The sequence below is a fragment of the Bos indicus genome, chromosome 11 (genome assembly GCF_029378745.1).
Source record: "Bos indicus isolate NIAB-ARS_2022 breed Sahiwal x Tharparkar chromosome 11, NIAB-ARS_B.indTharparkar_mat_pri_1.0, whole genome shotgun sequence".
NCBI lineage: Eukaryota > Metazoa > Chordata > Mammalia > Artiodactyla > Bovidae > Bos > Bos indicus.
This window is the reverse complement of record NC_091770.1, coordinates 41,129,949-41,154,544: the sequence shown is the minus strand read 5'-3', so window position 1 is coordinate 41,154,544 and position 24,596 is coordinate 41,129,949. Positions and strand designations below refer to the sequence as shown.

General features: G+C 41.0%; 1 long non-coding RNA gene across 3 annotated transcripts in view; it reads right to left on the bottom strand.

The window, feature by feature from the left end:
- LOC139185770 (uncharacterized) overlaps nucleotides 1-24,596 on the bottom strand; it is a 595,360-nt gene that overhangs the window by 244,773 nt on the left and 325,991 nt on the right. For 2 of the 3 annotated variants that reach the window (XR_011569255.1, XR_011569254.1), the window contains exon 4: nucleotides 20,536-20,645. The exons of the other annotated variant lie outside the window; for it this stretch is intronic. This is a non-coding gene — a long non-coding RNA (uncharacterized lncRNA). The remainder of the gene's footprint in view (nucleotides 1-20,535; nucleotides 20,646-24,596) is intronic. 3 annotated transcript variants of the gene reach the window in all.

The window sequence follows — 24,596 nt, the reverse complement described above, 5'->3', positions numbered from 1 at the left end:
ACCACAAATTGACTGCATTTAATAAAATGCAAGCTCTCCTGCCCAGACAGAGAAAATTTGAAATCAATAGTCAAATTCCCCATCTTCTTTTAAGTGAGAGAAACTAAGATATAACTTTATTGTTGCCTCATGAATTATCCCATGGTTCTTCACATTGTGGCAAGAACCCTGCCAATTGTTCACTTCTCAGGTAAAGAAGAAAGACAAAGCACAGGAAATAAATCAACAAATGACTGTCTCCTTTGGCAAACAGATGAATTAAAAGGGAAAATAATGTCCTTCTTAAGAATATCAGGACACCAAGAGTTGAAATGTATTGTTAGAAAGTATACTACCATTTTTTAAATTGAGAGATTCCTCTCAAATGGATTTTTGTAGCACTTTCTGTAAAAAAACAAACAAACAAAAAAACCACGTAGTATTGAATTTGTTAAAGGAAAAAAAAAAAAGATGTTTACTCTGGCGCTTCAACCGCCATAGGGGTGGGGGAGTACTTTCAAACTAGCACCAAGAAGGACACTTGGGCAAACAGAAACTGTGGGCAATGTTTTAAGACTCCGACCACCCTGGTAATGCCTCTGCCAAGTAAGCTTGGGAGGAAGAATGCTCCTGAAGGGCCAGAGTTGCCTGGCCTTCTCTGTTGATTGGAATTTGCACATGTAGAAAGGTCCCAGGGCAAAATTTGTGGCACTCCGGTGCCCCCTTGTGTCCAATTTGGCACCAGCATGAACTACACCAGACCTGTTAAGAAGGCAGAGCTGGAATTTCTTAAATCCCACAAGGTAGGGAGGGTAAGAACTGAAATGTTCTATCTCTGCATCTGTGAAAAAGTCAGTTGCTGGTGCAATGAGAGATTTCCACACTGCTGCTTCCTCACAACATTTCCGATGTCCTTCACCTTAACCCCTTGGCTGAATTTCATCTGGTGATAAACCAGAAAGAACAGTCTTGCATCCCTGGCTCCTGGACCCCCAAAACAAGGAAAATCATTTTAGTTCGAAAAATGTTATGTGCTTATTACCAAGATACAGAAAAAACTGAAGATAGGATTTAGAGTTATTTTGATAGAGTCTTGGTTGGCCTCGGATCTCTACCAAATTTTGAGTCTTTCCAGATAATTTTTATACATTTTATACATATATAATGACAGTCAGTATTTCACTCCCTCATCACTATTATTTTTTCTACATGCAAAATGACTCTAGAAAATTGGGTCACCAATGGATCCAAGAATGTAACTACATTTATCAGCTCCATTCTCACTCACCTACACACACCTCAAAGCATTACAAACCAATTCCACATGTAATAAAGCTTGGAAATTTTTCAAATTCAATGTTGGGTTGAGGGTGAAGGACAATGAAATGTTCCCCATAAATATAAATTCGCTTCTGATGTTTATCTCTGTAGATGGTTTGACTGCAGAACCAGAATTGGATTGCATTCTGTCTGCTAGAATTACCGGGGACCCATCTATGCCTTCTCAACACATTTATTCACACCGCTCCAAAGACATTCCAAAGTGGAGGTTGCATGCTTCCTTGGATGGAAATGACTGTTGAACGTTTCAAACTTCATATTGTATCAAAGAATGGGAGGAGAAGGGAGCCAGTGATAAATCAGAGAAACAACAGGCAGGGAAAGAGAAGCATTCAGAAGGGAAGTGCACAAATGGAAAGGGGAGAGAATACCGTGAATCAGGCTACAGATTTCAGTGATAAGGCCTTTTCTGTCTGTCTCCAGTGGAAAGAGAGTACAACTGTTGACTCTCTTTTGCTCTTTTTCTGGAAATCATTAGAAATACATGTGGGAATTACAGGGCTGCATGGATGGCTGTCTTTATGCTGTTGGTAACACAGTGGTCCTCGTGGACAATGGATGTTTGCTCTGTTCACCTTCAAAGGAAGGAAAACGCTGGGCCACCAACCACCACTGCCGCTCCGTGAACCCCTCGTGTGAATTACCCGGTTCGCTTCCAACAAGATGAAGAGGGAAATCCTTTGGTGATTGTTCAGGATAGTAAACCACTGTTGAATAACACTTACATTGGACATTTCCATCCAAAAAAGAAAAAAAACACCAAACAGGCTAGGAATTGAGGAAAGAAAAGTGATTTTTTTCCTCCAGTCTTAAATCACAGCCTCCTTCACATCTTGCAATAAGCGTGCTGCATGATTTCCATCTTCATCTGCTGTCAATACTGCATTTACTTGAGATGACTTTCTTTTGATCAGAATGGTTTGTACTTCTGTGCCCCATGCCCCCTGCAACTAGTGACATTTATTTAAAAAGGAAACTCATTCTAAGGAGGGTCAAAAGTCCCCAGGGGAATAGTAACTGCCACAAACAGGGATTGACTCTATCACCTTGACCTTTATCCCAGTACTATTCAATCCAGGATTTGTCTTGACACAGTGCCTTACCTAGAGTACTCACAAGGTAAGGTCAAAAGTAATGTGTTCTACTAGTAGCAAAGTGTAAAAGTGTGTCAGTGATTTTCTTTGCTACAGACATAAACAAGTGTAGCTTCAAAGTTATCCACGAAGTAGAGATACTGTAAATTGCATTTCAAGTTTTTACCTTGAGAGATGAGAGAGGAGGTATGGGATTACAGTTGATGTCCCCTCTCACATAGAGCCAAGGGACTCAATGGCTGACCCTTTGACCAGGAATAACTACCGGGAAGAATATTTCCTAGAAGAGTTAAATCATCGTTTCCTATAAAAAGGACCTTCAGTATGGAGTTGGACTGGAAGGATGACAGAAAGAATGATCCCCAATGACTGACTGCCTGGATGGAGAAGCCGAGAACTAACTCCAAGAGTCTAGGTTCACATATTCAAAGTTAGAGAATCTATCAATTGTATCACCCACATTCTGCCTGAAAACATCTTCTTCCTGGATCATCTCATAACTCATTCCCTTACTTCATGCAGGTCTCTGCTCAAAAGTCACCTTTTTGAAGAGGTCGTTCCTGATCGCCCTAGCTAAAAAGATAACCCCACCTCAGAGACTCTCTATTCCCTACACTCTGCTTTACTTTCCTCTGCAGCACCTATTACCACTTGACATTATAGTGTCCAGGCTTATTGGCTATCTCCCCCCATGGAATGTAAACTCCAGGATGGTTCTGTCTGCTGCTGTGTCTCCAATGCACAGAAGAGAGTCTGCAACACTAAGTGCTCAGTACACACTGGTGGGATGGCCAATGGATTGAACGTACCTCTTAAGTATTCCCTGAATGCAAACATGCCTTAAGAAATGCTGGAGAAGCCCTGCTCCAATCAACTGTTATACACTTCTCCAATTCTGGAATGGCATACCTGAGAGTACCCTCAGCAGAAAGTGCTCAAAGCCCCAGGGTTAACGTAACTGAGTATTGTGATTTACGATTCTCAAACTTTTCTCACACCTCTGAATCACCTGCTCAAAATCTGATAGCCAGGTCCAACTCCTAAAGTTTCTGATTCAGCATGCAAGTGCCTGAGAATCTGAATTGTTGATAAGCTCCCAGATGATACCGATACTCCTGGTTTGGAGACCACAGTTCAATATCACTTTCTCACCAAAATCCAAGAGCTATGGCAGCACTGAACGGTTGTTAAATACTTCAAGAAAGTAGAACACAGATATATGGAGTCCAATATATATTTTCCCTGTATTTTTAAGAGATGGCTTGCCTGATGTGGGTTGACTCAGCATGGACTGAGTGCTTTCCTCTCCTTTCTCATTAATGACACTTGAGTGAAAATGGTTGAAGAAAACTGATGTGAACCATGTAGAAGTCAAGAGAGAAGTCTCATGAGGGCTACAAGTTCTCGAATGGTACAAATCTCTCAAGAGCTTTGATTCAGAAGGAAATGTTGGTGCCTGATGGGGTGAGGAAGGTGGGGAGGCCCTCCATTAGGTTAATGTCAACTTTGAAATGGTCACAGGAAGCACAGTTTAGCCTGGCAGTTAGTGGCAAGCAGCCAAGGGGCTTAGGGTTACCAAAGCTCACCACACAGAGCGTGGCTGTAAAGTCACGCTATCGGTTATCTGGCCCAGCCATCTGTGGGGCTTGTTGCTTTGAAATGTCCCTCTTGAGTCTTTGGTTTTCACCTTTCTCTTACAACAGGGAGAGAAAAGAATGTAATTTAATGTTTTCTAAAAAGGCAGACCCTATGTTGTTCACAGGGCCCTGGCTCCCTTCTCATTGCATGACGGTGGTGATGGATACTTAGCAAGATGGATACAGAGCAAGTTACCACTAAAGTCCAAGGTAAAGAGTCCTCTTCTGGTTTCAGATCATCAGGGAAAGGAAACCCAGCCTTTCTGCAGCAACCTACTCTGAAAAGGCTTCCCACATGTACAGAGAGCATGAGTGGATGAGCCAAAGACAGAAATTTTCAATGTTTCTGTTAGGCGTTGGTTCTTTATCAAGTGATAGGACTAATTCGCTGTGGACACATACAGTAACATCTTGGCTCTGTGCATTAAAATATTAATGTTTCAAAGGCCAAAGATCCTTTACCATTAATGTCTTCTGAAGAGCTAATCCAGAAAACAGTGCCCTGGATCAGTTTGGTACTTAGAATAATGAAACTCTTCTCCAGAGAGTCTCTTTAGGCTGGGTTTTCATAGTTGTGGTACTCTACTCTCTCCCTCCATTCCTCTAACATTCTTTCTGTGTTAAGAGCATGTTAAGTCGCTACAGTCTTATTCAACTCTTTGTGATACCATGGGCTGTAGCCCACCAGGCTCCTCTGTCCATGGGATTCTCCAGGCAAGCATACTGGAATGGGTTGCCATGCCCTCCTCCGGGGGCTCTTCCTGACCCAGGGGATTGAACCTGCATCTCTCATGTCTCCTGCATTGGCAGGCAGGTTCTTTACCATGAGTGCCACCTGGAAAGCCCATTTTTTTCTGTACCCGCCCCAATAAAGTGAAAGTCACTCAGTCATGTCCTGTTCTTTGTGACCCCATGGACTATACAGCCCGTGAAATTCTCCAGGCCAGAATACTGGCGTGGGTAGCCGTTCTCTTCTCCAGGGGATCTTTTCAACCCAGGGACTGAACCCAGGTCTCCCACACTGCAGGCAGATTCTTTACCAACTGAGCCACCAGGGAAGCCCCAATAAAAGTAAGGTATATCTTTCAAAGAGAGAGACGTCCACTTGTCACTCTCTTCCATCCTAAAAGTGCTCCTTAGATGTATTTGAGGTTTGGTTAGATTTGAAGCTGTCCTCATTCATGTGCTATTTTCTACCCTAAAAATCCTTCTAGCAGGAAGCCATCCTCCCATTCTGAAACTTTATTTATTTCTGTTACTCCAGATGTATGTGCCAATCAGTTTAGCTCCTGCCAATTCTTGTTTATTAATAATACTAACGAAAGAATTGAAATTCTACCAGATTTCAATCTCTTTTTTTTTTCCTGCCTCAATAATGAGTCCTAAAAGAGATGAATTCTGATATTGTCTCAGCGACTCAAAGGACTAGGTACAATCAAAAATTGCCGGCTTTTGCCCACCTTGCGCGAACTCAGGAGGGCTACTCATGCTGCTAACTGCCACTGTGTATATGCAGATAATTTGCATTTTCATTGTTCTTTATTTTATGTTATTAGTTATTCATGAGATGAATATCGCATTCAACAACTAATCTATAAAGCTTTTGCTTTAAATAACAATGTGTCGTTTTTGCTGTAAGAGGTGGAATGGAGAATGGATGTCCCATTTAGAAACCTGTACAAAGAACTGAAAAAATGAATATATGAATGGCATGTAGGCTCTTCCTTGCCATATGTAAAATCAGAATCTCAAAGAGAGTGGCATTAGAGTTGGGAGAAACAGACTGTACTACATGGGTCTGAACATATAAGGGCCATATTAGCCAGCTGGACCTACTGAGAAAGGTCCCGCACCAGCCAGCCAAAGGGAAGAGAAGGTCAGGTTTAACCATACTATGTAATGAACCTGTAAATGACTAATTATTCCTCTCACCAAACAGCACAATCTGCATGTGAGGCGAAAACTAACACAGAATGCATCTGAACTCAGTTTTTGTTCAGTTGGATACAATCCAAGTTTCATACACATTGCTTTCTACTTTTCCCAATAAAGGCTCATGTCTATATTAACACAAATTGAAAAAAAAAAAAAAAAAAAAGGAAAGATTCTGTGCTCTTTCTTGGTTTCAGGAAAGAGTACATGAATTCGGTAAAACCATTCAAATTTGATGTGAGGTCCCAGCTGCATGTGGTGGGGTTCGGGCTTCTGTAAGCATGTGCATATACTATATACAGATTTAGCTGTACACCCTTACCTATTTTGGTATGAGTGTTGATATAGATAACCCCTAAATAAGTTACTTTTAAAAACAGATCAATGATTTCATTTACCTGGAGGAGAGCACAGGGCCACCACTATTCTCAAAGGATTTCACCACAATCCCACTGTGGTTATCTAGTAGGAGTTGCTTCACCTTGGAGGCAGTGATTTGCTAGGCCTTGACTCACTTAGGAAAGAGGCAACTACCTCTCCCAGGGAATAAAAAATCCATAAGGAGAATCCAGATTTTTTTCAATAATACAAATTTGAAACTCAGAAACTCTGATAGAAAGATACTGGTGGCAGCAGTAATATGACCTAACACTATGGATAAAATAGAAAAAAATAGCACTCTGTGATTTAAGATTTTTGAAGAAGGGAAATTCATCTTTTCATACTTTCATCTCCCCCATCATCTGCTATTTGGTAAGTGTCAAAGGATAATGATAACAGCAATGACAGCTAACAGTTACAGGACTTCCTCCGTGCTGGGCACAGTTCTAAGCACTTCACAGGTTTCAATTCACATCATCCTCAAAACCATCCTGCCATGAGTTACTATGATCATCCCCATTTTACAGATGAGGAAACTGAGGAATGGAGAATTTATGAAACTTTACCAATGCTACAGAGCTAATCAATGGAGAAGGGAATTCATATTCAGAGGATCTGGCTCCAGAGTCCAGTCATATAATGGCTGTGCTAAATTGCCTCTTATTATACAGCATAACAATTCCTGAACAGAATTGATGATTTTATTGAGAAGCTGAATTCTATTGTCTCATGCTGAAAATGGGAGTGCATGCAAAACTGAAAAGTCACACCTAAACTCTAGGAATACCAAAAAATTACACACAGAAACACACACACACACACACACACACACACAGGAGTTTATGGAGACTATATTATACCCACAGTTAGCTTAAAATTACTGATGTTCCCTGATGAAATTTAATTCTTTGAAATTTTACAATCTATTTGGCCACTGAAATAGTGGCATCATTTCTAGACATTTCTCAACTGCAAATACATCACCAGTTGAGGATAAAAGTTGTGAGAATGTGCTGCGTCTTTTGTCCACCTCTTGCCTTTTCTTTAAGGATCCAACTCTTCAGCCCTTCCCACATCCAACTGTCCCATTCCAGCCTGCATTCTCTTTTCAGTTTTACCATTCAAGGCAATTTCCATATCATGTGCCCCATTCCCCAAACACTGGGAACTTTTGTAGACTATGTTTTAGCTCTGGAATGCTTTTTTAAAAAATGATATTTAATTGAACACCTCAACATTCAGAAAACTAAGATCATGGCATCTGGTTCCATCACTTCAGGGGAAATAGATGGGGAAACACTGGAAACAGTGTCAGACTTTATTTTTTGTGTTCCAAAATCACTGCAGATGGTGACTGCAGCCATGAAATTAAAAGACACTTACTCCTTGGAAGGAAAGTTATGACCAACCTAGACAGCATATTGAAAAGCAGAGATATTACTTTGCCAACAAAGGTCCGTCGAGTCAAGGCTATGGTTTTTCCAGTAGTCATGTATGGATGTTAAAGTTGGACTGTGAAGAAAGCTGAGTGCCGGAGAATTTATGCTTTTGAACTGTGGTGTTGAAGAAGACTCTTGAGAGTCCCTTGGACTGCAAGGAGATCCAACCAGTCCATCCTAAAGGAGACCACTTCTGTGTGTTCATTGGAAGGACTGATGCTGAGGCTGAAACTCCAGTACTTTGGCCACCTCATGTGAAGAGTTGACTCATTGGAAAAGACCCTGATGCTGGGAGGGATTGGGGGCAGGAGGAGAAGGGGACGACAGAGGATGAGATGGCTGGATGGCATCACCGACTCGATGGACATGAGTTTAAGTGAACTCCGGGAGTTGGTGATGGACAGGGAGGCCTGGCATGCTGTGATTCATGGGGTCGCAAAGAGTCGGACACCACTGAGCGACTGGACTGAACTGAACTGAATCGAACATCTCACATCTCAGATGTATGAATAGAAATGTGGAGGACTTGGCACATCTTTGCTGAGTTTTTCCTTCTATAATTCCCCAAAGGGACTGAGACACTGAATAGATCCTAAGCCACTGCTTTGACTCAAGTAAACACCCAGTTTGGGGGTGGACCTTAGACCATGGCACATGCATAGATATTCATGGCATATATCCAAAAAGAGCCTGCTCATGGTTGACTTCAACCCAGAAAGTTCAGCCTTGCCTTAGCCCCATTCTCCTGGCACCTCAGCTGAGCCTTTAGTTTTCACACACAGTTTATCTATCAGGGACAATAAGCACTCTGTACCAGTCATGATAAGCACTCTCTACCAGTCAGTAGGAAGGTGGCTCTATTCTCTTCTCGTCATTTCTCTGAACTTAGCCCCTCAGCTTCCTTTCTGATGTTCCTACCACTCCTTCAAGCTGTCTCAGCTCAGACTCATGTGGAGCTACCCAAACTGTGGCTGTCATACCTCCTTTCCCAAGACCACACTCCTGCTTTGAAGCTGGGATGGACTCCCTTACAGATTCCACTGCAGAAGCTGCAGAAACTGAGCCCAGCCCCACAACAAGCTTCGAAGCTGGGATGGACTCCCTTACAGATTCCACTGCAGAAACAGCAGAAACTGAGCCCAGGCCCACAACAAGCCAGCTCCTCCCTGATGCCCTACTGAGGTCAAAGGACCATAGCAAGGGCAAGTGAGGAGGAAACCAGACGGGTCCTGTCTGGGAGTAATAGGAACAGACAATAATTCTCTTTTTTCAATTGGGGTATAGCTGTTTTACAGTATTGTGTTTCTGCTATACAATGAGGAGAATCAGCTATATGTGTTCATAATATCCCTTCCCTCTGGGACCTCCCTCCAACCCCCACCCCACCCACCTAGGTCATCACAGAGCACCAAGCTGAGCTCCCTGTGCTATAACGCAGCTTCCCACTTTTTGAAAGGAAACTCATTCCTTGCTTGAGGACACACCTCTTTGACAATGCATTGATGCTATTCGAATGCTTCAGAAGTTCTAAACTATTCCCCAATTATGTACTTTAGCAAAAAGAGAAAAAAAAACTGTACAGTGAGATATGTTCATTGTAAGAAAAAATAGAAAATAGATGAAGAAAAAAAAAGAGTTATAATTCCTCCAGATATTTTTCCACAGACAAATGCTTACAAAGTGGGAGAATAATATTTTATAGATTTCAATTTTATTATAATCATCTTTCAATATCCATTATATACATCTCAAGCATCATTTTTATAGTTTGTGGGATTATTCTTCCTAAAAGAATTCCCTGTTGCCAAGCTTTCCGATTGCTTCTGAGCTCTCTCTGCTTTAAGCATCACGGCAGTGACTGAGCCATGAGCAGATCAGTGGAGAGGAAGAGCTTTAGGTTCATAGTGGCTCCAAGTCCTAAATAGCTGTGTAACTTGGACACTTGGACCTATTTTATAAAATCCTCTCATGCCTCATTTCACCATCTGTTTCAGGGGAGAGTAATTGTAAGAACATAGCTCGTCGGCCTGTTCTGAGCCTTTAGCGAGAAAATATATGTAAAGTGGTGAGCACTGTGCCTGCCTCATTTTGAGCAGCCAATAAAAGTTGGCTGTGATTAAATAACTCATCATATGATTACCTCTTTAGAACATATTTCTAGAAAGGGAATGAAAGGGTCATGAGGCCCAAACGTTCTCGAGGGTTTTATCCATATTGCTAGTGTCTAGCTCTTCTCCCACTGGTAAGAGAGGAAGGGAAAGCCTGCCTCCCTCACTTTGGATTATGGTCCTTTTTTCAGAAGGCAGCATGGGGGAATGGAAAGGGCCCTGAGCTTGGAGACAGAAGCTCTGAGGTGGCGTCTCAGCTTTGCTACTTATTCAGTAATCATGCGACCTTGAACTCTCAGCCCGTTGACCCTCAGTGTTTTCAGCTATTAAGAAAAGGGGGCTGGGAAAGCAGGTAGCCATATTCACACAAAAAGGCCTTATAATAGTCAAAAGATACATTATGAAAGTATTTAATCAGTTATTCCTAGTCATCCCCATGCGAGGCACTTTAACTTACCTGGGGTCTGGCTCTAGCTAAACCTAGACTCTCTTGAAAACAGAATTCTAATTCAGTTCAATTCAATTTAACATTTTCTGAGCAGTCATATGTGTCAGATACTGAGCAAAACTCTGAAGCTAGGGACAGAAACAACAGAAATAGGGACCAGGTAAAACCGTTGCTGAGAGGGACTTCTTAGGAGGGTATGGGAGGTTACACATATTTAATGCAACCTAAATAAAATTAGGATGAATTTGAAAACTTTGTTTTATCTTTTCAAATCCCGTCAAAGTTGCCAAACTATCATCCGAAGATTAGAAGGAAACTGAGTGATGGGGGGATATTACCCAATAATCAAACACAAGAAAAAGGAAATAAAATAAGTGAAGCACACCTAAGAACCTCTGCCTAGTTCTGAATCTCAGATAGTATGTCTCTGAGCCCTTCACATCCACATAGTTGATGGCAGCATCTACCCATGAATATGTGGGCTTCCATGGCCAGAGGGAAGGGTCGGGGCCAGAGAGGGCGCACCAGGGACCTGGACACACACAGCCCATTCTCCACCGGACGGACCAGCCTCACCACCAACTCCCACCTCATTCGTATTCTCAGCCCTTACAAGTTCCTCTTCTGTCTTAATCAGCTCTGATCTGCTTTTAGCAGACAATAATAGGAATAAAGAGCAGCATAGATTTTTGGCATGTGTGCGCTTTTTTCTCCCCCTTAATCTTCTCTCAAAAAAAAAAAAAAAAAAAAAGTCTTCTCTCTTTTACAGGCTTACATTGTTTCAGAAAAGAAAAAAAAAATAAAGCAGGAAGAACTGTGACCATAACAGACGACATCTCCTTATAGCAAAGCTGCATATTTCATTATCGGCAGGACCAATCTTAATTTACAGCAGACATTGCTGGGCTTGCATTTTATGTTAAAATAATAGAAATGCTTCCTTATGAAACTTGTAATGAAAAATATAAATAGTATATCTTTTAATGATTAGCACTGACTAATTCTACTGGTGCTGAGTAGCATGTGCTGAAGAGATGGATTATCTCCGAAACATAATTTTACGAAGCACTGCTATGTAATTTGTTAAAGCATTTAGTAATAAGTATGTCTAATAAAATACGAAAAAAATATTTAGAAAATGAACCATAATTTTAATATAATTTTAATTAATGGGAGTGCAATTGCAGTGGTTTAAATTACATTCCCAGTGGTAAGAAGCCTTTCAAACCTAATTTGTAAGCCAAGATGGTGGCTCTAATGACTGGCAGCAAAGTTTCTTCAACAGATTTCATGGGGCATGATCCAAAGATAATAGGTTCTCAGCCCAATGACAATCCAATTACAATGCCAATCAAAGCCAACTTCATGCACTCTAATTATCAGATTTAGCTGTCAGCTCAAATACAAACATAACACTTTTATTTAAATAAAAATTTAATTTAGGGGGAAAAAAAGACGACTTCATGTGTGATTTATTGAGACTGCCAGAGCAATCTAACTTATTTCCCTGGTAATATAATAAAATCAGTCTTGTACTTAAAAAAATAATAATAAAGGAAACTTTTTCTCCCCCACCCAATCTCTTATATCTGCTATGTGATATTATTTAAGAGTTAATTTAAGCAAAAAAGCATAACCTAACATGGCAGCAGATATTTGCCAACTAGAAGTAGGTTAAATAGAGTATCAAGGTTTCAGTGAGACAAAATTCCAAGTGAATAAATGACAAAACCTAATTAGTTTTTACTACTCATTAGGAAAAATCGAGTTTCAACTAAAATCCATTTGGGTGCATGTGTGTGTGCTCAGTTGTGTTTTAGTTGCTAAGTCGTGTCTGACTTTTTGTGACCCCATGGACTGTAGCTCACCAGGCTCCTCTATCCATGAGATTATCCTAGCGAGAGTACTGGCATGGTTTGCCATTTCTTTCTCCAGGGGATCTTCCCAACCCTTTGGATCGAAGACAAGGGATAGAACCCTTGTCTCCTGTGTCTCCTGCATTGGCAAGCATATTCTTCACCACTGGGCCACCTGGGAAGCCCTTTTATAAGATAGATTTGCATAAAATTAAGACATGCCTGGGGGTCTTTGAAAGGAAGGCAAGGTTATAATAGGAGGAGTGCAGTACAGGTGAGGTGCAGGGGACCATGGACAAGCTTCACCTCCACAAGCTCTGATCTAAGTCCCTGAAAACCGATGGAAGTGCCTCAAAACCCTCTTCTGGGACCTCCCTTGTTCAGCTAGAAGATGCTCTGTAAGGTCACACTCAGGGATACATCTGCTCATACTGACATTCTCCCAGGACTCTTTCCCCTTCTCATCCTTACTCGTGAGGCCAAGTCTACCCTAAATGTCTAGCTCCTCACTTCCTAAATTCTTCTCCTTTAAAAGACACTGAAAATGTCCACACCTACCACACAGTATTATATAAGAATCACAGCAGGTTAAAACAAAGAGTTAATTTATTTCATCTTACATACTTGGAGTTGAGAGTCACTTGAATTACACATGTAAATAGATGCAAACATATGTAAATCAGGGTATCTCCAGATAAACGGAGTGGGGGAAAAAAAACCTTATAGTATTAGTAATATTCTGGGATTTTGTGGTGTTTTAAAATAAATTATTTCCTTCCTTCAATTCCAAATGTAAGTAGCTATCTCAGTCTTGACTGAATGAAACCAAAAGTTACCAGACTTTAAAGAACAATGGTTTGTTTTTTTTTTAAAGATTGAACCAGATTTTAGTCACATTGAGATCGTGCTATATTTCAATTTTAATCATTACATCTTAAACACAACTCTCCCAGGAAAAACTAAAACTTTATTAATAGAGGACAAAGGAATTCTCCAAATAGATCTCAGCTTTAGGTCTGACAATAACATAATTAAAACTGCTTCTGAGAGCAGGAAGGGTAACAATACATTGCAGAAAGGTGAAGGTGATAGACAAAAAAAAAAAACAGAGTTCTTGGTTATTATTTTCAATAATAGTAACATGTATTTCAGTATTTTTGCATACATTATCTCACTCTACTTCCAAAATCAATCCTCAGCCTTGTCGCAATTGATTTTGTTCTTACAGCAATGTCTTGAGGCAGTAAAAACAGTCTTATCCCCTGTTTGGATATGGCTTCTTGAGTTCTAGTCCTGGTGTGTTACGTCTTTCTTTGCATAGAGAACATATGATTCTAGCCACCTCCTGGATAATCGCACCAAGAACGAAGACACCTCACCCTTACATGTCTGTGTCACACACAATTATTCCCTATAAAACCTGTCCTTTGGGAGTGCCTTTTCCTTCATGGCAACTGTTGTCTCACTTGGCAGACAGAACATCAAGTCATACTCAAAACCTCTCTCTTTCCCAATTGTACCTTCAACTTAACAGGCACTAAGTTATTTGCAGATGCCTTTAAAAAAATCAGACCCAATCTTTCACAGTAACAGAGGGAGAATCACCCCTAGTGATGGCTATCTGGAAATCATAGCCTCCCACTAATACCCTCACTCTCCCTTGGGAAACTCATGCTAATTACTGTTACCAAGAACAGGAGCCCCCATGGAGTGATTTAGCCCAACATGGAAACAACTTTTCTTCCATTCCTCAAAGCCCAGCTGAGACAAAATTCCACTAAGCAAAGATAATAGAAAGGAAATAAATACAAGAATAACAAGTGACTGGATAGTCTAATGTATGAAATACAGATCAGTCATTTTTAGCATGGAGTCCTCTGGGAATGACTGAGCCTTCCTAGCTCCCAAATTGCAGCCATCAGTAGGTGGTCCTTCCCATCCCTGAAAAGTGGCCAAAAATCCCCAGCACAGTGGTCTCGCATAAAGGGCTGATCTGAAAGAACGAGATCTGAGAGAGACTCGTCTTCTTCCAGCTGGGTGCAATCCTTCCTATGAACTTCATCTCCCTACGTGAGGACCTCAACTTCCTAAATGTCCGTTAGGGAGACCACTGCAGCCTCCCACACTCGCAGAGTCCTGAGATTACCTTACAGTCTCAAAAGAACTCAGCAGTCAAAATCCAGCACTATAAATCTAACACAGGGTTTGTACATATGTGGTGGCAGGAGGTCTGTTCTTCATCCAAGTCCAGTATTTTCAAAATATCTCTCAACTCTGTCCTTTTCTCACTACCAATCCGCCCAAAGTCAGTCATTTCTATTTTCTTTCATAATAATGTCTATGACGTTTTTTAAAACGATAAATTGTAATTCATGTTCATTTTAAAAAATCTGCGAAGACATAGAGAATGGACTTGTAGACACAGTGAGGGAAGGAGGGGGGATGAATTGTGAGAGTAACATGACATATATACACTACCATGTGTAAAATAGATCATGGGAAGCTGCTTTATAGCACAGGGAGCTCAGCTTGGTGCTCTGTGAGGACTGGCCTGGTTGGGGCGGGGGGTGGGGTAGGGGGAGGTGGGAGGGAGGCTTCCGAGGGAGGGGATGGATATATGTATACTTGTAGTCGATTCATGTGGTTGTACAGCAGAAACCAACACAATATTACAAAGCAATTATCCTTCAATTAAAAGCAAATTAAAAAATAAAGAAATCTGTAAAATAATCTGAAGCCCAAAGACAAAACCAGAAGTCATCCATATTCCTATGATCTCCACCATGTCTTATCTGAATGCACACAGTGGTTCAGATAAGACCACTTATCTGATTCCAATTTCTCCCCACTACCATGCAGCCACAATATTGCCTCTGCCTTACATTCACTTCACATGCATTGCTGCTGCTGCTGCTAAGTCGTTTCAGTCGTGTCCGACTCTGTGGGACTCCACAGACCGCAGCCCACCAGGCTCCCCGGTCCCTGGGATTCTCCAGGCAAGAACACTGGAGTGGGTTGCCATTTCCTTCTCCAATGCATGAAAGTAAAAAGTGAAAGTGAAGTCGCTCAGACATGTCTGACTCTTAGCCAAACCCATGGACTGCAGCCTACCAGGCTCCTCCATCCATGGGTTTTCCAGGCAAGAGTACTAGAGTGGGGTGCCACTGCCTTCTCCATCACATGCATTGAACGTAGCTTAATGCGGCAAGATCTTTTACTGATTACCTCACTTTGCTGAAAAAGATTCAGATCTCTTCACAGAGGTCACAGTTATTTTACTCCCCTACTTGAAAACCTGTGGCTCCTTCACTGCCTTTGGAACACACTCCAAGCACCTTAGAACAACAGCTCAGCTCCTTTTCAACAGACACTGTCAGATGAACTGCCCAACCCATGAACTGCCCATCCTCATGCCTCTCGCGCCTCTGTGCATTTTGTCATCCGGCCACAGCGCATCCACTGCGATGTTTCCAGGCATGTCTCTGCTCTCACAAACACTATTTCCTTTACCTGCATCCCCATCTCCTACACAGGCACACACACCACCAGCAGCACCACCACCACACCATCACCACGCTGGAAAGATAGTGAGCGCCCAAGAAATATATGTTAAATAAAACAAATAAAATATTACATTATCCTGGGTTCACCTGAGATCAAGAAATGTAGATGTGTACAAAGCACTCAAAAGTTAAAATGACCCTTTGAGGAAGATAGGTAAGGTTGGAACATATGCTTTACAAGTTATATGCACAAAGATTTTTTTCTCATCAAGTACAACACCAGGTGAAGTGCCTCTTGGAAGACACAGGGTGGAAGGGATGTCATGGTCTCTTGTTAGGAAGAGCTAGTTGGAAGAAATTCCACAATTATGCCAATATATTTACCTGGAGAGGTTGGGATTTCAGAGACGTATGGCCTAAACAGAATGCTTTTGGCAGATGGTACTAGGAGGCTATTCCTCGCAAAAATGAAATGTATGGAAAAGTTGAGGTAAAACTGGTATTCTGAGTCGAATAAGCAAGGATGCCCATAAACACCAGGGAGGAGAGACTGGGGCATGAATGGGCTTGGAGATTGTTCAAAGAATCTGCCATTTTAAGACTTTCTGCAGTTGATAGGAACATCTTAAATGTCCTCTATGAAAAAAAAATTTTTTTTTCATTCATTATTAAGTCTTGCAGTTGCACAACTGTCTTAAAGTCATCCAACACTTGGTGCACATCTCCTTCACTATGTCTTTGGCTTTGCTCTGGCCCTTCACTCCTGACTCATTCTCTCCTCCCCAAGGTACTCCATCCTCAGCTCTGTAGTCTCCGTGGGAAGCTGACCCTCTGTTTCATCTTCTGGCTGGCACCTCCCCTCATCCCCCCTGGCTTGGCACTGCTAACATAGACTCCTGTGGAACATTTGGGATTCTGATATTCTTGACTTGGTGCCGGGTCCTCTGTCTTACTCTGCTACATGGGCTGGTGGAGATATTCCAAGGATATTCCTACCTTCACTGTCCTGTAGACATGGATGGGTCAATGGAAAACTTTAAGGAAAAGTTTGAAAACCTGTCTCACTATGAAGTACTTGTATGGGAGGATATGAGCATACTTATCATGTAATTACTTTCAAAAACAGATTTTAGGAAGGAGAAACTGATGATTTTTAGATGGACAACACCACCAAAGAGAAGGATCCCACTAACTTCACCACTGCTCTGACCTCATCCCTTTCTCTCTCCCCTCTAGGTCTTCACACCATCACTCGTCACTGCTCATCTTTAGTAGTTCTCCTGGCTCCTTTTCCTCCATCTACAAATAAGCATAAAGCTACCAGATTCTTTAAAATAAACAAACAATCCTGCCCTTTCATGAGCACAGTTTTTTTTTTTTTCTCCTCTGTCCATGGGATTCTCCAGGTAAGAATATTGGAGTGGGTAGCCATTCCCTTTTCCAGGGGATCTACCTGACCCAGGGATTGAACCAAGGTCTCCTGCATTGCAGGCAGATTCTTTACTGTCTGAGTCATTGGGGGGGGGGGGAGGGGCGCTTAATGAAGAGTAGTTTATAATAATTTTCTCCCTGTCTTTTTCATATATCAAAACTTTCATTTCTGTCCTTCCTTCAAAGTCTATGGAATATAGAATCACTATCACTTTTCTAAGGGAACCACATTTCCACCTGCCCACCAGCAAACTGATTGATTATACTCTGAAAATTAGTATATTAAATGATAGTGTTAGCCTTGTCTATACCTTCTGATTGTAAATATGATAGTAATATCCTCATCTTACAGATTGTGGAGATCATTGTGTTAATACAGTCTAGCCCAAAACACAGACATTAGTCCTGTTCCCATTGTGCTTACCGCAAGCCCTTGGACTATAAGTTGCCTCCTCCAGCTTCTGTAGCCTAAATGACTGGACAACTTATATGAATAGTTTCTGAATAGTGCATTGGTTTTCTTAGAGGTGGCTGAGTCCCTTTGTTCTAACTCATTTTTAATAATTGCTTCCACTTGGGGACTAGACTATACATCCCATGTCTATCACCACTGACTTCTCCAAAATGATCAAGTCAAGACTCCATGCATCTTTACTACCAATGATCAGCATCCTTCTGCTTCTATGACTGGATTCATTTTCATTCTGTATTTGGTCATTCATGGCAGCCTTAGAGCTCAGGTGGTTCCATCCCACTAGCCCTTTATCAAGTATGGCCTTGGTTCCCTCTTTCTATTGACTGTGAAAGTCACCCAGTCATGTCTGACTCTTTGCGACCCCATGGACTATACAGTCCATGCAATTCTCCAGGCCAGAATACTGGAGTGTGTAGCCTTTCCCTTCTCAAGGGGATCTTCTCAACCCAGGAATTGAACCCAGGTCTCCCGAATTGCAGGCAGATTCCTTACCAGCTGAGCCACAAGGGAAGCCCTTCTATTGATTGCTGAGGTCCAAGAACACTTTCAACAATGGCAGCATCTGAACTGTGCTATATACAACCTACCTCATTGCATTTTCTTTCCAAAGCAAATTATCTTGATGTCCCTGTCTCTGTTTATGAGAGTTGGCTCAAAATGGAGTCAGCTTCCCATTTCTTTCCCTCCATATTTCTAGCCTGTTTTCAAGTTTACAGACTCCCTCATCACATTCAACCATTCTCTTTCCTACATTCTCACTTTCCCTAGTAGAGTTGGGGTCCATATTACCTTGCAGGCTATTGGCAAAGACCTTTCCTGGACACCTCCCACCAACTCCAACTTTTTTCCTGTTCTGCTTCCAATCTTTCTCAAGTATAGTTTCCATCACATCTATCTCATATTTAATAACTTTTAGAGGTGGCCCATTCTCACCCATTTAGAAAAAAATTAATATGCCTGGTATTTGAAGTCTTTCCCAAATACTCCAAACATATTTCATGCTCAGTTCATATAGTGCTGCTAACCAACCTTTCCCTAACCTGCTTCCCTTTCCCATCTCTGTGCCTCTGTTTGTACTGTTATCTCTGCCTGGAGTATCCTCATCTCCATTAATAAAAATACTGCCTATCCTTCCAGGTTCTTTATATGAAATCTCTCTAGATTTTCTTAAGCAAAAGTGATTACTCCTGCTTTTAAACTCCGTAACATCTGATTTATCCCTCTCCTACAGCTCTTAGAATTCTTCCTGAATCCTATCTCTTTACACCCTAGTATTATCCATCATGAAGGGCTTTAATCTCCCTGAGGGTAGATAAGGTAGGCAAAATTATAAAATGATTCCTGGTGACTGGTATACATACAGCTCCAAGTTATTCAATCAAGCACTAATCTAAGTACTGCTGTGAAGATTTTGCAAATGGAATTAAGGCCCCAAATCAGTTGACATTAAAATAGATTATCTGGGTGGGCATAAAATACTCACCTGAGCCCTTTAAAGGCACAAAACTTTCTTCATTAGAAAGGAAAGTCAGAGTGTCCAGGTACCCAGGGAATGTAAGACTTGAGAAATTCTTATTGCTGGTTTTAAAACAGAGGGGGCTACATAGCAAGGAATGCAGGAAGCGTCAGCCTTCAGTAAAAAAGTCAGAGAGAATATAAGGACCTCAGTCCTGCAACCACAAAGAACTGAATTCTACCAAGAATGATCTGGAAGTGGGTTCTTTCCCAGAGCCCATGTACAGAAATATGACCTAGCTGACAGCTTGATTTTACCCTAGTGAAACTCTGAGCAGAGAACCTAGCCACAGTGTGCTAAACTTCTGACCTACAAAAGCTAATGAGTGGGTGTTGATTTAAGCTCTAATGCATTTGTGGTAATTTATAAAACAGCAATAAAAACTAATACAGCAGGCATAATATCTCACTCATGTTATTATATCCAACAATGCTAAGCTGAGTGAGTTGTACAGAAGATTGTAGCAATAAATATTTACCTTTCAACTGCAAAAAAAAAAAAAAATATTTGAGATATAATCCCATCAGCAAGAACAAATAGGCTTAGTAAAAGGCAAAAGGGATGAAATCTTTTTGCCTTTTACTAAGGAGAATTTGCGGAGAAGGCAATGGCACCCTACTCCAGTACTCTAGCCTGGAAACTACCATGGATGGAGGATCCTAATAGGCTGCAGTCCATGGGGTCGCTAAGGGACAGGCAGGACTGAGCGACTTCACTTTCACTTTTCACTTTTCACTTCCATGCATTGGAGAAGGAAATGGCAACCCACTCCAGTCTTCTTGCCTGGAGAATCCCAGAGATGGGGGAGCCTGGTGGGCTGCCGTCTATGGGGTCACACAGAGTTGGACACGACTGAAGTGACTTAGCAGCAGCAAGAATTTGGGAAATTCTTAATTTATCAACTCTGATAAGGCCACCTTGGAGTACATTTTGAAATTCCTGAACGTAAGTCCCTAGAATAAACTCAGTTCTGAAAATCTGTCTTGTTTTTTCAAAAGAAATTTATTTTAAGAAATACACAATTTGGGCCATTTGCTGAAAAACACTCCTGGTGACATTACTGAACGGGCACCTCGTTCCATATACCTATGACTACAGTTAAGGTCCTTGCCATCTGCATTTCCAAACCTAGGACTTCAGCTTTTAAATAAAACGACTAATTCTTCCTTTCAATAGGACCACTCTCTTCCTGCTAATTTCTTAAAATGGTTTTTCTCTCTTTTGATCTCAAAATGTGACCAGACTTGAACACTGTTGACATTTAAACGTCATATTAATCTTCTTTTTTTTTTTACTTTCAAGTGAAATGCTACATCTAAAGCTCTTTGCTCTACACCTGCTACGGACTCTGAGGAGGAGGAAGCAGCTGCCCAGCACACACAGAGAGAGACCCACCTTCACAGCCAAGTTCTCCATCTGAAGAGTCCCAAGGGTCCCGGTGAGTCACTTAAATTCAGCTTTCTCATTGGCTCCCAACACTGACCCCTCAGAGCTGCTGTCATGTTCTAATGAGAAAGGAAGAACAAAAGACCTTGAAGAGTGTAGTGGGAACAGCTATGATTATCCTAAGGGACTCCTGCCCTTCCCATTGGCCTGTATACTCTAGTAATTCTTTTCAATGAAACTATGGCAAGATTCATAGGCAGACAACATGTACATTGGCCCATCCATAACTCTTGCCTTGGTACAGTCAGACTATTATTTACCCAATAAACCATAACTGCAGTGGAGGCCCAATAATTCAGCATCTGAGAGGGATCTGCTGCAGAAGAAGTTATTACGGTCCATCAGATCAAAAATTCACTTTTAAAGAAGTGTTCAAATACAGATGTACACAATGGGCTAAAATTATTACAGACTATTTTGCCAAATAATACACATTTTCAAAATTACTGTAGTGCTTATCATACACCTCACTGTGTGCTTATCCCACACACAGAAGGGCTTTTTTTTTTTAATGAAAGAAAATAAAAGGGGGGAAAAAAGGACATAAACCACCATTTCAAAATATAAAGATTATATTACAAATGAAGAGAAGCCCCAAAATCTAAAAGGTAAAGACAGGTATTTCTTTCTAATTCATATTGTGTAGGTTGTTTTTATTATTATTACTTTCTTTTTTTTTTACCCCTCAAGTCTCATCAGCTGAAAAGACACTGTCAGCCTTCACTCCCAATGTTCTGCATGTTTTCTGTTTGTGTTATTTTAAAAGGTCTGAACAAAGAGCTTGCTGTATTGCAGGCAATTTGGAAAACCACTAAAGTTACAATAGACAGTGAATATCTTTGCTTCTTGCAGTTTCGCTCCACAGAAAGAAAGGAAGGTATCCCTCTCTGATTGTCTTGTTTTGTTTTGGTAATCACTCCTGCATGTGGTGTGTACATACAGAATGACAGAGGCTCAGGTTCATGAGAATCATAAGAAAATGACTCAAAATCCTTAATGTTAAAAGGCTTGATTAGGATAAATAGTTCAAATTTCATAAGATGTAAATAATTGCAATCTATCAAAAGTCTATTTGTATTAATTAAAGTTTTCCATTTAGGGGTAGGAGAGTATGCACTAAAAATGAAACTTCCATTCTACAATCCAAGTGAACCCTGGAAATATCCATATAATGGTTTTGTGTGTGTGTGTGTGCATTTCTCACCTCTTTCACCAAGTTGTTCCCTCTCTTTTCTTTCTCTCCGTCTCACACTCTCTCTCCCTCCCTCTCCTTTTTCTTTTTCCTTTTCTCTCTCTCTCCATCTCTCCCCTCATCTCTCTGTCATACCCCCTCTTTCTCTTATACACATAGAGAAACCAGTAGACTAATTAGAGTGCCCCTAACTTTTTTTGTTTGCTTTGATTCAGGAGGCCAAATGGCATTACATAGCCTATCCTCATCCATTTTAGGATTTTTCAAAGAATGTCTTCATATATTTTTCTTACTATTTTATGAAAGAACCAAAATCAGAACCTGCTTTTTCACTCCTTCTTTCCTCTTTTATCAGGATCAGTATATTTTTTTTTCCCTGCCTAGAAATGATCCCTTCAAAAAGTCAGCAAAATATTTTGGCTGTCTTCAGCAGTGCTTTGGGCTTCTCTGTTACAAATTGTATAAACATTTTCCAGACAGGGGAATTTGAAGGGTTTAAATTATTTTTTTTTTAATGATGTCTGTATTCTAGCACATTCACATTTGCAAGAGGAAGATGGAGGCAAGGAAAGCTACCACAGAACATAATATGTCTGGAATCAGAGGACTATTGAGCACTATGCAAATCTGAGAAGGGAAAATATCTTCCTCATACATTATCTACAGCAAGGATTCTGAGTTTCCCAGGCTGATGAAACAAATGCTCTTGCTGGATGTGGTCTGTCATTCATATTGAGCTCACATATTTTACTTCCTGAAACCAAACAAATACTGATAAACTACTTCAGTGAGCCTTTAATCAAAATTTCGGCAGCACGCAGTTGGCAACAGAAAGATCGGTCTGTGGAGCCTGAAACCCTTTCATCATCAAATATACAGAAATAATAATTATATTTATCGGTTTGGTTCAGGCTGCACACCAAGATTTAGCCTTGCCCTAAGGACAGAGAAATCATCAGGCATTTGTCATCTCTAAAGGAAAAAAAAAAATCCTTAATAACTGAGAGGTTAAATGGTTCTCAATAGTTGTGGGACTGAGAAAAAGGTAATAAAAATAATACATTACTTTTAACATTTTCCCCTTGTAATGCCATAACAAGCTGTGTTGTGTACTAACCAATTAGCACCTCCAATAATAACCCTGAAAGCACCAGTTAAGCATCTAGCCTGACCAGTGAAATTTTTTTGAGGGAAGAAACTGTCCCATGATTCTGCTTTTCATCCTTTCAGGAGCTGTTTGTCTATGTAAACATATTTCAATACAACTTATTCCCCAAACAGTTGAAAATCTGATCAAATGAATAAAGGCATCAAGTTTGAAACACATTTTATGGTGGCAATAATGTATCTTAATTTGGAGTCTACAAAAGCAAAAACAGACCAGAGCCTGGTGAACTGCAGTTACTTGGTTCTGAATCCAGGAAGCTGGAGTGAAGGAATGGGGTGGATGAGTCAAAAGAGGAGGGAAAGAAAAGTCAGAGTGAGTCTTGAGCTGATTATCACTGTGGACACCTCAGGCTTATTCCCTTTGCGACCCCTAAGGAACTGGGAAGAAATGAAACTCAGAACTGTTTCTCTGCAGGATTAGAAGGTGGGGCACCTACCCTCTGATCCAGTTCACAGCTGAGTCGCCCTGACCCGGGAGCTCTGGGTCCCCGTCTTTCATGGCTCCACCTTAAACTAAGGCCTGGGAGAAAACCCTGCGGTAGAGAAGCTGAGGGCAGCTGGACGTAGGAAGCCAAATGCAAGCACAGGGATTGCTTACTGGGGCTGAGGGCAACAAGGGAATGAGGATCGGGGCAGCTACATAGTTCTTGCTGTAGAATCACTTAAAGAGATCATTTTAGGTTCCTCTCAAAAACTAAGCTATCAAGCCATGAAAAGACATGGAGGAAACGTAAATGTGTATTACTAAGTGAAAGAAGCTAATCTTAAATGGCCACATACTCTATGATTCCAATTACATGATAGTCTGGAAAAGGCAAAACTATGAAGACAGTAAAAGGATCAGAGGTTGTCAGGGGATGCGGGAGGTGGTAGGTCAGGGAAAGGGAATAGGGGAAAATTCACTGTATGATATTATAATGTCCAGTTAGAACTGGACATAGAACAACAGACTGGTTCTAAATTGGAAAGGAGTACGTCAAGGTTGTATATTGTCAACCTGTTTATTTAACTTATATGCAGAGTACTCATGAGAAACATTGGGCTGGATAAAGCACAACCTGGAATCAAGATTGTTGGGAGAAATATCAATAACCTCAGATATGCAGATGACACCACCCTTATGGCAGAAAGTGAAGAGGAACTAAAGAGCTTCTTGATGATGGTGGTGAAAGAGGAGCCTGAAAAAGTTGGCTTAAAGCTCAACTTTCAGAAAACGAAGATCATGGCATCTGGTCCCATCACTTCATGGCAAATAGATGGGGAAGCAATGGAAACAGTGACAGACTTTATTTTTGGGGGCTCCAAAATCACTGCAGATGGTGACTGCAGCAATGAAATTAAAAGACGCTTACTCCTTGGAAGAAAAGTTATGACCAACCTAGAGAGCATATTAAAAAGCAAAGACATCACTTTGCCAACAAAAGTCCATCAAGGCTATGGTTTTTCTAGTAGTTATGTACGGATGTGAGAACTGGACTATAAAGACAGCTGAGCGCTGAAGTATTGATGCTTTTGAACTGTAGTGTTGGAAAAGACTCTTGAGAGTCCCTTGGACTGCAAGGAGATCCAACCAGTCCATCCTAAAGGAAATCAGTCCTGAATATTCATTGGAAGGACTGATGCTGAAGCTGAAATTGCAATCCTTTGACCA